The following is a 10043-nucleotide window of genomic DNA, read 5'->3' as shown; positions in this document are numbered from 1 at the left end:
TTATCTCACAATTCAGACTTTTTTCTCGCAATTGTGAGTTTACATCTTGCAAAACTGACTTTTCTTCTTAGAATCCCCTCACAAATGACTTTTTTCTTAGAACTGTGAGGTATAAAGTTGCAATTCTAAGAAAGTCAAAATTGTGAGTTTATATCTTGCAATTCCATCTTTATAACAAGCAATTGTGAGTTATTGCATCAGAATTGTGAGATATAAACTCATAATTCTGAAGAACATAGTCTTTTATCCCTTCAAAACTGGACTTTAAACCTCACAATTCTAAAAAGTCACAATAACCTTTTTAATTTTTTTTTTTATTCAGTGGTGGAAATGGGCTTCTATGCAAAAGAGCAGCTTAAGAGATTCTGCCCAAAAGGAAAAAAAATCTGTCTTTTGTTGATAGAATTTACATTTGGATGGCACAATCTTCTGTGTATAATTGATGACAAAAAGTTAAAGTTTTCAATAAAGTAATAAAATTTTCCAAAGCGAGATGAAATTAAAGAAATTAAAGAAGAGATGTTTTTCTGAACTCAACTGGTTTTGCGAGACAACGCAAATATCTTTGCGAGAGGATGCAAAAGTTTTGTGAGAGAACGCAAAATATTTTAATAAAAGTCTGAATGTGGTTTGAATACAGTGCAAGTGTGATGTTTTGGCTGTGCAGAATACAAGTCACTAGCTGTGACGTCGCTTGATGAGAGTGTTGCCAGAGCACACGGCGTACCTAAACTCTGCAAACCTGCTGGAAAGTCTGTAATCATCAAACTTCACTGGCGTGTCAAATGTGGCAGCTTGTCCCATTTTGTTTACATAGAATTGCAGGCAGGAACCTGGACATTCCTCATGAATGACGTAATGTGGATCATGTTAGGTGGGCCTTCATTTGACATAATTAAAAACATACGTGTGAAATACGAGCGCTAGATGTTTAATCGTTGTATTTGTTTAATAACCACAGTAAATGATGGGGCAGCATTACATATGAAATCATCAGTCTGTTTAAACTTCGCAATGACATAATTGGGACCATAACCGGTGGAGAACTAAAACAACACACGATATACCTTTTTTTTTCTAAACACACGTAACTGATGTGGTGAGTAATGAGTGAGAAGTTTGGCTGCGCTGTGAGAGAGCTTAAGACAGGTGTTCAGCTGACCTCCAGCATACATCTGCCAGATTTTGGCTGCTTCTCTGGCGCTCTTCTGCTATATAAACTCCCTCTCCACCCAGTCTGAGTGCTGAAACACTGGGTTGCCATGGCGTTTTCCCGCAGCATTGGGGGAAAGAGGCCAGCCCTGTTCAGGCACGAGTCCCACCTTCCAGCTCGGAGATTGCTGGCCTCTTTCTCTCTGCATTCCTCATGTGTTCTTGCTTTTTATGACATGGTCAAAAGAAGAGCCAGTGAGTTAGATCATCTAATGGAGGAGAGCTGGTGGAGCTCTGCATTGCATTGTGGGTGATGATATTAGGGGTGAGTCATGTTTCAGAAATGGTTAGAGAATCCAAAGTGTTGGTTATCTGCAAATCAACCAAATTTGTCACACGAGTGCTTTTCTCAGGGCGATACACTGTAATAGGTTAAAAAGGTGCAGTTGTTACATTATTGTCTATTTCTGCTTCATTTGACTGAATGAAATCACTTACAGTACGTGCTTGAGGTGACATGTCTGCAGCACCAATATTTAGTACTGCACAATTTGCGACAGTTTCAACGTGAAATGTCCAGTGCTTCAGGCACGTACTGTGGTGGTTCAGAATGACTCTTGCTTTGATTGACTTAAAGGAGAAGTCCACTTCCAGAACAACAATTCACAAATAATTTACTCACCCCCCTGTCATGCAAGATGTTCATGTCTTTCTGTCTTCAGTCGTGAAGATTATGGTTTTTGAGGAAAACATTTCAGGATTTTTCTCCATATAATGGACTTCATTGGTGCCCTGATTTTGAACTTCCAAAATGTAGTTTAAGTGCAGCTTCAAAAGGCTCTAAACGATCCTAGCCGAGGAAGAAGGGTCTTATCTAGCGAAATGATAAATTTTTTTTTTTTTTTGAAAATAAAAATTTGTATACTTTTAAGCACAAAAGCTCATGTAGCACAGGCTCTGGGATGCGCGTCCACGACACTACGTACTATTGAATCATGTTGAAAAGTCACGTGGAACCACAGACCCAGTGTTTACAAAGCGAACACGCACAGACTAAGAAAGTGCAAGTCAAAAACGCTGTTTACAAACAAAAAGCTACAACGATGTCAGACGATTCTGAAGTTGTAGGAGAAAATTAGATGGAGTTTTTCGCCATACTCTACCTTTTTTAGCCGGAGCACACACATGATTCGTAGTAGTGATGGGAAGTTCGGATCATTTTACCGTCTCGGACCTTTGAGTCTCGTTCAGCAAAATAAGCAAACCTTTTTTCGAGTCATTTCGTTCATTTTAGCAAACCTCACCTCTTATCCGACAAGTTTTCAGGTTTGAGTCGTTCGTTCATCACGTGTCAGCCCCATAAGATTAACAAACGACTCGAAAAACCCGAAGACTCGAAACAGGTGAACTAATCCCAGTACAGAACCTAATAGGATGTTGCGCATGTGCGACTGAACGAATCACTCAATGAGACGACTCGTTCTTCCCGAGTCACATTAAAGATTCGTTCAAAATGAATGAATTGTTCAAGAACGCACATCCCAGAGCCTGTGCTACACAAGCTTTTGTGCTTAAAAAGTATACAATTTTTTATTTTTCGAAAAAAAAAACAAAAAAAAAAAAAAAAAACAGATTGTTTTGCTAGGTAAGATCCTTCTTCTTCGACTGGGATTGTTTAGAGCCCTTTGAAGCTGCATTTAAACTACATTTTGGAAGTTCAAAAAGTTCGGTAACTTTAGTGGGTTCCTGAACCATACGTTTGTCACCAAGGATGTTCCAGAGACTTTCAATAGGGTTTAGATCAGGACTCTGGCCTGGCCATTTCATAATTTCAGTGTTTTTAGCTGTTTTAACTTTTTTTTTTTTTTTTTTTTATTGTGACGGGGACATTGTCTTCCATGAAATTTGCATTCACCCTGCCATTTAAGAGGCACAACTGCTGCCGAAAACATCCCCCAAACCTTGACACTTCCTCCACCTTTCACTGACTTATTTACACACTTGGGCTTCAGTTTTTCCTCAGTTTGACGCAGAACAAAATGTTTCCCTTCAGACCCCAATAAATTAAACTTGCTCTCTTCACTAAAGTGAACTTTGGGCCAGTTCTCCTCTCTCCACATAACATGCTCCTCAGCAAAGGCGGGCTTAGCCTTTTGATTCTTTCTGCTGATAAGAGGTCATTACCGCGGGAGCACCCCCCTGATTCGGAGCTAAAGAAGAAATGGGGGCGCTGACGTTGCGGTGTTAAAAAGAAATACATGTAAATTTTGTAGCAACAAAGAAATAAAACTAATTTTATTAATTAGATTATTCATTAAAATTCATTGGAAAAAACACAATGCCAATAAGCAACAATTGTCGCGTGATGTCACCACGTCCGCCATCCGTCATTGAAGATTAAAAATACACCAGTCAACATGTCGCAAAAACGCATTTCTGATTTTCGCCGAACGAAGCGCCGCGCAGCGCGCACAGACTGGGGACAGTTCTCCGCTTGTTCGCAATGCAAGGGTAAATAAATAACTGATGTTTAATTAAATACAGCGTTTTCTTTACTCAAACACTATGTCTGTAAAGGCTGATGTTTTTTGTGTGTGTTTGAAGAGCGGAGAAGAGTCTTAACTTTTGCTGTAGCTATACTTTTGTAGGCTACGTTTTAAGTATCCTGTGAATATACTGTAGAGCTTCATCTCTATATCATGATATTTTGGTATATTAAAAGACAAGAATAACTAAACACCCATATAACTACAATAAAAGTTATAATCTGTACGTTGATGAAAGCACATAATATGATGCACTTGCTGCCTCAGATAAAGCTGTTCTTATGACAGACAAAACACAGATCGTCATTTGCTGGTCAACTCCATTTGAGCTTGATTTTCATAAAATGTTAAGTGCAGACTGATAAAGCCATAGTACCAGTTCTGACGACTGTGTTTAATTATTGAAAAGAAAAAAATGTCCTTTTTCATGTTCTATTTATATTTCTATATTTCAGTGCTTCGTGTGCCGTGGTATTTTTTATTTACTAATTTTATTTGCCACTGTATAGGCCCATAATAAAATAGTACCATTAAGATATTCACATATATGAAACTGAAGTTTTAATAACAAAACAACAATTTTGTCGGTGCCGATAGCCTTGTGGGCAGCGAGCCGATATACAGCACCATTGCGCGCCGGGTGTCCCGTGTTCGAGTCCTGCGTTCGAGTCCCGAGTCGAGGACCTTTCCCGATCCCGCCCACTTCGCATCTTGTCACCTCTAATCTGTCCTGTCATAATTAAAAAAAAAAAAAGAAGAAAAAAAACCTGACAATTTTGTTAATACAATTTGTAATGCAAATAAAACGATAGTAGTTTGTGGTTCATTATTATTACAGATCAGTCATAAAGTAGTACAATGGAAAATGTGCATTTATTAGTATTTATTAGTTATCTTGTGCTTTTGAATCCGCCACCAAACAGACATGTCACGTGCGGCGCCTCCCTCAGATATGTAGTGTCCCATGTCCAGCTTAACTAAATTGATTTTATTTCTATAAAAATGCCTTGTAACACTGACTATATAACTTTGCTTCTGGCAAAACTTGACCAAAGTGAAATATAGGAAATATAGGAAATTATAGGTTGTTCTCTAATTCTGATCTACTGTAAGCACATTTTTCTGTAGGTGAGATTTGCCAAAATGTCACCTCAAAAGCGTGTTTCCAAGTGATAGTCCGTTTTGTTTTATTACCTAATGTCAATCTAAAGAACATTTGATTGGACAAAAATCTGTGAAGTGCAAGATGAGTCACAAATTTTTGGACAAATCTATTAATTTTTAATCCAAAGGTGGACCAACTTCATATCAATGTTTATGTATTTAGAATGCAATGTCATTAAAGTCCCTGTTGGTGTAATGTACAAGTGTTCCAATACTTTTGTCCATTTGGTGTATATACATGTGCATTTATAAACTGAATTATAAAGACTTAAATTGTACAACACTAATGCATGAATGAAGGTTATATACATAGTTTATATACAGTGTAAATTCAGGTAAATTGGGATGCTTTTTTCCAAAGAGGTGACTGTGAAAAATGTCCAAATTTACCTGAGTTCACCCTCTATGTATTTAGTTCAACCACAACATGGATTAAAATCCACAAAACTCTCATTTTGATTTTGTTGGGTCTGGTAAAGATGACATTCAGTGGTGTAACCTAATGTTTTCAGGATGCTTCAGTTATCTTAAATAACTGAAATGACTTTGATAAATCTGTTAATTTAGATGCTACCACATCAAGTGCGTTTTAGATTGCCTGGACAGTTTTTGACAGTGTATATTGTACGTAAATGAGATGGAAAATCAAGCTGTCGGATCCAATTTGCACTCATCACAACAAATGATGTAGAACTACAAATACAAATGTAATGGCTAAGAACAATATCGAGTTAGATTTATCTGTGCTGTTTAAACATCTACAACAAACACTCATTTGTTACGCCATTAGAAGTAATGTTGTGATTGTTTGCTTTTACTCAAGGGCTCTTAGCATAATTGAGTGACACTAATGGCCCGTATGACCTCTCTCATTCCCAAAGGCCTGTGTTGTTTAACAGTTCGCCAACTGCTTTTAAATGCTCTTATCAGCTAACATGATCGAAACAAGAACTGAGTGCTCAAGCTTATGTACATTTCTTTCAAGTGAAGTCGATTATGTAGAGGAAGAATGCCAAACTGTTACTTTTAAGCAAGTGTTTGGAGCCAAAAACAAATAGCTGGAGCACAGTCCCATAGATTATAAAGACAATTACTCTCGAATTGTTCAGAAGAGACATGCAAGGCACGAGAGGCTTATTGTAGGACCTACAGCAACAGACATTAACTAATGCACATGATAAACCAAGTTTTTTGTATCAACACATGCAACATACTTTATGACTGTTGCATGACTGCTACAGCCAATTTCTTACCACACTGACTTCACAAATCACTGAGTAAAATAACTTTAATTGCATAATTTAATTGCATAATTAATAAATCTGTTTTGGCTGTGATTTTGTTTACATTGAGAAGGTGGTCTGAAACCTCAAAATAATTGTTTGGCTCTATCGCATCATTCCTGTGAGAAGCCGTCAGTCTTTATACTCAATTCTTGTACAATGAAAAATATGAAAACATCAGAAATTTGACTTAGAAATTGCTAGTCAATTTCACAATTAATTACAAAGTAACACAATGAATTAAACATGTATGCAGACAAGTATGTGAACTAAAATAGTATTTTTCTAGTAAAACATACACTGATAATCTTTTAAGTACAACTTTGAAAAATCATTTTTTTTACATCATAACTTGAAGACTTTGTCTTGAGACCCACAAGATCAGACTCACAACCCAACATACACATTTCTATCTCCAATCCCTTGTTTATGGTTCACTAAGCAAAGCAATTCCTCTTGGCTGTTCCTATTTCATGGTATAGCTGTCAACAGAGCATTGCTATTTGCATTGTGTTTGGTTAGATATCTCCCTCTTTGTATACAATGTCACTTTCGAAGGCTCAATATACACAAACAAATATGAAATTGTGTATTTTGACAGAACATTTATTAATATGTTCTGAAGCATGCTCTGAAAGGCTGGAATGATATCTATTCTGCACCAGATGACAATTCACAGTGTGGTATCAAAGATAAATCTTCAATAAATATGAAGTACACCTTGAGTTTAAAGCAATAGTTCACCTAAAAAATTTAAATTTGCTGAATATCTACAGAAAATGTAGATGAGTTTGTTTCTTCATCAGATTCACAGAAATTTAGCATTACATCAGTTTTCTCATGATCCTCTGCAGTGAATTGGTGCTGTGAGAATGAGAGTCCAAACAGCTGATAAATACATCACAATAATCTACAACTATGACTCCAGGCTGTAAATGAATGTATTTGTGAGGTAAAAAGCTGTGTGTCTGTAATAAACAAAACCTTCATTAAAGGAGAAGTCCACTTCCAAAACAAAGATTCACATATATGTACTCACCCCCTTGTCATCCAAGATGTTCACGTCTTTCTTTCTTCAGTCGTAAAGAAATTATGTTTTTTGAGGAAAACATTTCTGCATATTTCTCTATATAATGAACTGATATGGTGCCCCGATTTTGAACTTCCAAAATGCAGTTTAAATGCGGCTTCAAACGATCCCAAATGCGGTTGTAATTATGATCCCAGCCGAGGAAGAAGGGTCTTATCTAGTGAAACGACTGATTATTTTCATTAAAAAAAATACAATTTAAACACTTTTTAATCTCAAATTCTTGTCTTGCCTTTCTATCCATGAACTCTGTGTATTCTGACTCAAGACAGTTCGGCCTGGTCTCATTGTTTATACGTAGGTATTTATACGTAAATAAACGTAAACATTTTTGTATGTTTTTATTGATGCTAAAACGTACAATTTAGATGTATTTCAACGTTTAAAACGTACAAATCGCTACGTAATTTTAGTTAAAAAACATAAAATATTTACCTTTTATTTCATTTGTATCAATGCCTTTTTGTCATTTTATTAAGCGATTTAGATTTTTAGCCCTCTTAACCTACCCCCAAACCTAAACCTACCCATTTTATAGTAAATATGCATTTTTATCATTTTATTAATAAGCGATTTAGATTTTTAGCCCCCTAAACCTACCCATTTTATAGGGAATATAAAAAGATATAAAACGTAACTGACCAAAATATGCAGGGAAATTACCATTTTAGTAACAATACAGCATTCAAATATTTTTATGGTCACTAATCCCACTCCTACCTCTAAACCTAACGTTAATCATAACTCTCTCTGTACAAAAACATGACAGACCGAAATGTGCAATCACATTCATTTATGTATTGCAAAAACGTACAGCAGTACCAAAAGTAATCCAAAGGACGATGCGTTACAGCTGCAGTCCTCTCTGGCGAAATACTGTAGGTTTGTTTGAGGTGCAGAGCAAAATTTAAATAGTTAATCGGTGAAAATATCATCCAAATTATTATCCTGATCCCCTCCGTGAAGAAGGCGCCCGCGCATCTTTCAAACACTTCCCACCAGAAACACTGCGTGTCGTAATCTGTGACGAATGCAGGCGAGAGCCAATGAGCGTTCGATTTTCCTGCCTTAAAACCTGTCGTTTCTTGATGCGGCAGTATTTGAATTTGTAAAATGCACTTCAGCGCGGGTTTATTTGCTGTTGTTACTGGACTCACTGCTCGGATGGAGATGAAGATCGCCGGATAAAGTCTTGATTTTGGGTCTGTTCCTCGCATCGTATGGATCGTATGGATTCTGAAGATCTGGATTATAGCGCACAAATAAAATGGTTTCATTTTGTAATTATGATGCGTGTTCTGTGTATTTTATGGTTCTATTTTTAGTCACAGCATGTCGGAGAAAACGTCCCACTACAGCAAGTAAATATTACATGGATGGTTAAACGATTGCAGAAATGTTATTTATTTTAAGGGTTTAAAGTGTAGCAGGGTTGCCAGCTCTCATACATTTGGCGTGAGACACACGCTTTCAGGCTCTGTCTCACGCTCTCACTCTTCCCATGTAAATCTCACGCCAAATTGGCAACCCGACTTTATACAAAGTTTCAGCTTTCAAATGTTGTAAGTTTTAACACTAAATTCAAACGATAAATACTGTTTTGGCGCATTTAATGTGGCGTAAAATGTAGCGCTTCTGTTAACGCCAGAGCCATTGAAAAACAGAGCTGCGATAAGCTTTGATCTCGCCGGCATCGCCGCCACGCGGTCACGTGATTTCAGAGCTCTACAAACAAACCAACGTTGGCAGTACATTTGAATGTGTTTAAGTACGATAGAGACGACAGCTTCACTGTACAGGTATTTGCAGCAATTTTTGATAAACGTTACAGCATATTATGCATTGATAATTATGTTCCATTTATGACTTAAAAATTATATATATATATATATATATAGATAGATAGATAGATATATAAAATTTCATATTTCTTATATTACAATTAGTGTAGTATTTAAGGTTAAACAGAGAAAAGGGTTTTAAATTCCAATGTATCTAGAATATTGCAGGTCATACCTGCTTACTTATTTTCAAGTTTTTCATTTGAATACAAGTTTAGAAATTTAGAAAATGATTAAACACTATATTTTTAAATGTGAAATTAAAAAAGTTAATAACTTATATCCTTTTTTGATACTCGTATAAGTACACACAATAAATGTAAGCAAATACTGAATTTAAACCAAGTTTAAAATGGTGCTAAAAAAAGCATTCAGCTGCATTTTTATCCCCTTATATGTACAGTATATACATATGAAGATCGCCGCCTCAACCACAACTTAAAAAAAAAAATAATTTCAAAATCATCCTACATCGCTGCAGAAGTACCGACCCAGTCTTTGCAACGTGAACATGCAAAGAAGATCAAACACCCTTAACAAAAAAGGTAAAACAGCGACATAGGGAGAACATGAGATGGGAGTTTTTCGACATACCCTAACTGTCATGAACCGGAACAAAAACAGTCCAACCAGAGTAAGACTAGACGAGCATTTGACATTAAAAAGTATATAAATTGTATTCTTTTTTATTAAAATAACCGATCGTTACGCTAGATTACAACTGCATTTGGGATCGTTTAAAGCTGCATTTAAACTGCATTTTGGAAGTTAAACTTGGGGCACCATATCAGTCCATTATATGGAGAAAAATGCTGAAATGTTTTCCTCAAAAAATATAATTTCTGTACGACTGCAGAAAGAAAGACATGAACATCTTGGATGACAAGGGGGTGAGTAAATTTTGTAAATTGTTGTTCTGGAAGTGGACTTCTCCTTTAAGGCGTTTTAACTTCCAGCAAAAATAGAA

The sequence above is a fragment of the Labeo rohita genome, chromosome 15, assembly GCF_022985175.1.
Source record: "Labeo rohita strain BAU-BD-2019 chromosome 15, IGBB_LRoh.1.0, whole genome shotgun sequence".
NCBI classification, from domain to species: Eukaryota; Metazoa; Chordata; class Actinopteri; order Cypriniformes; family Cyprinidae; genus Labeo; species Labeo rohita.
This window is presented reverse-complemented; position numbering follows the sequence as displayed.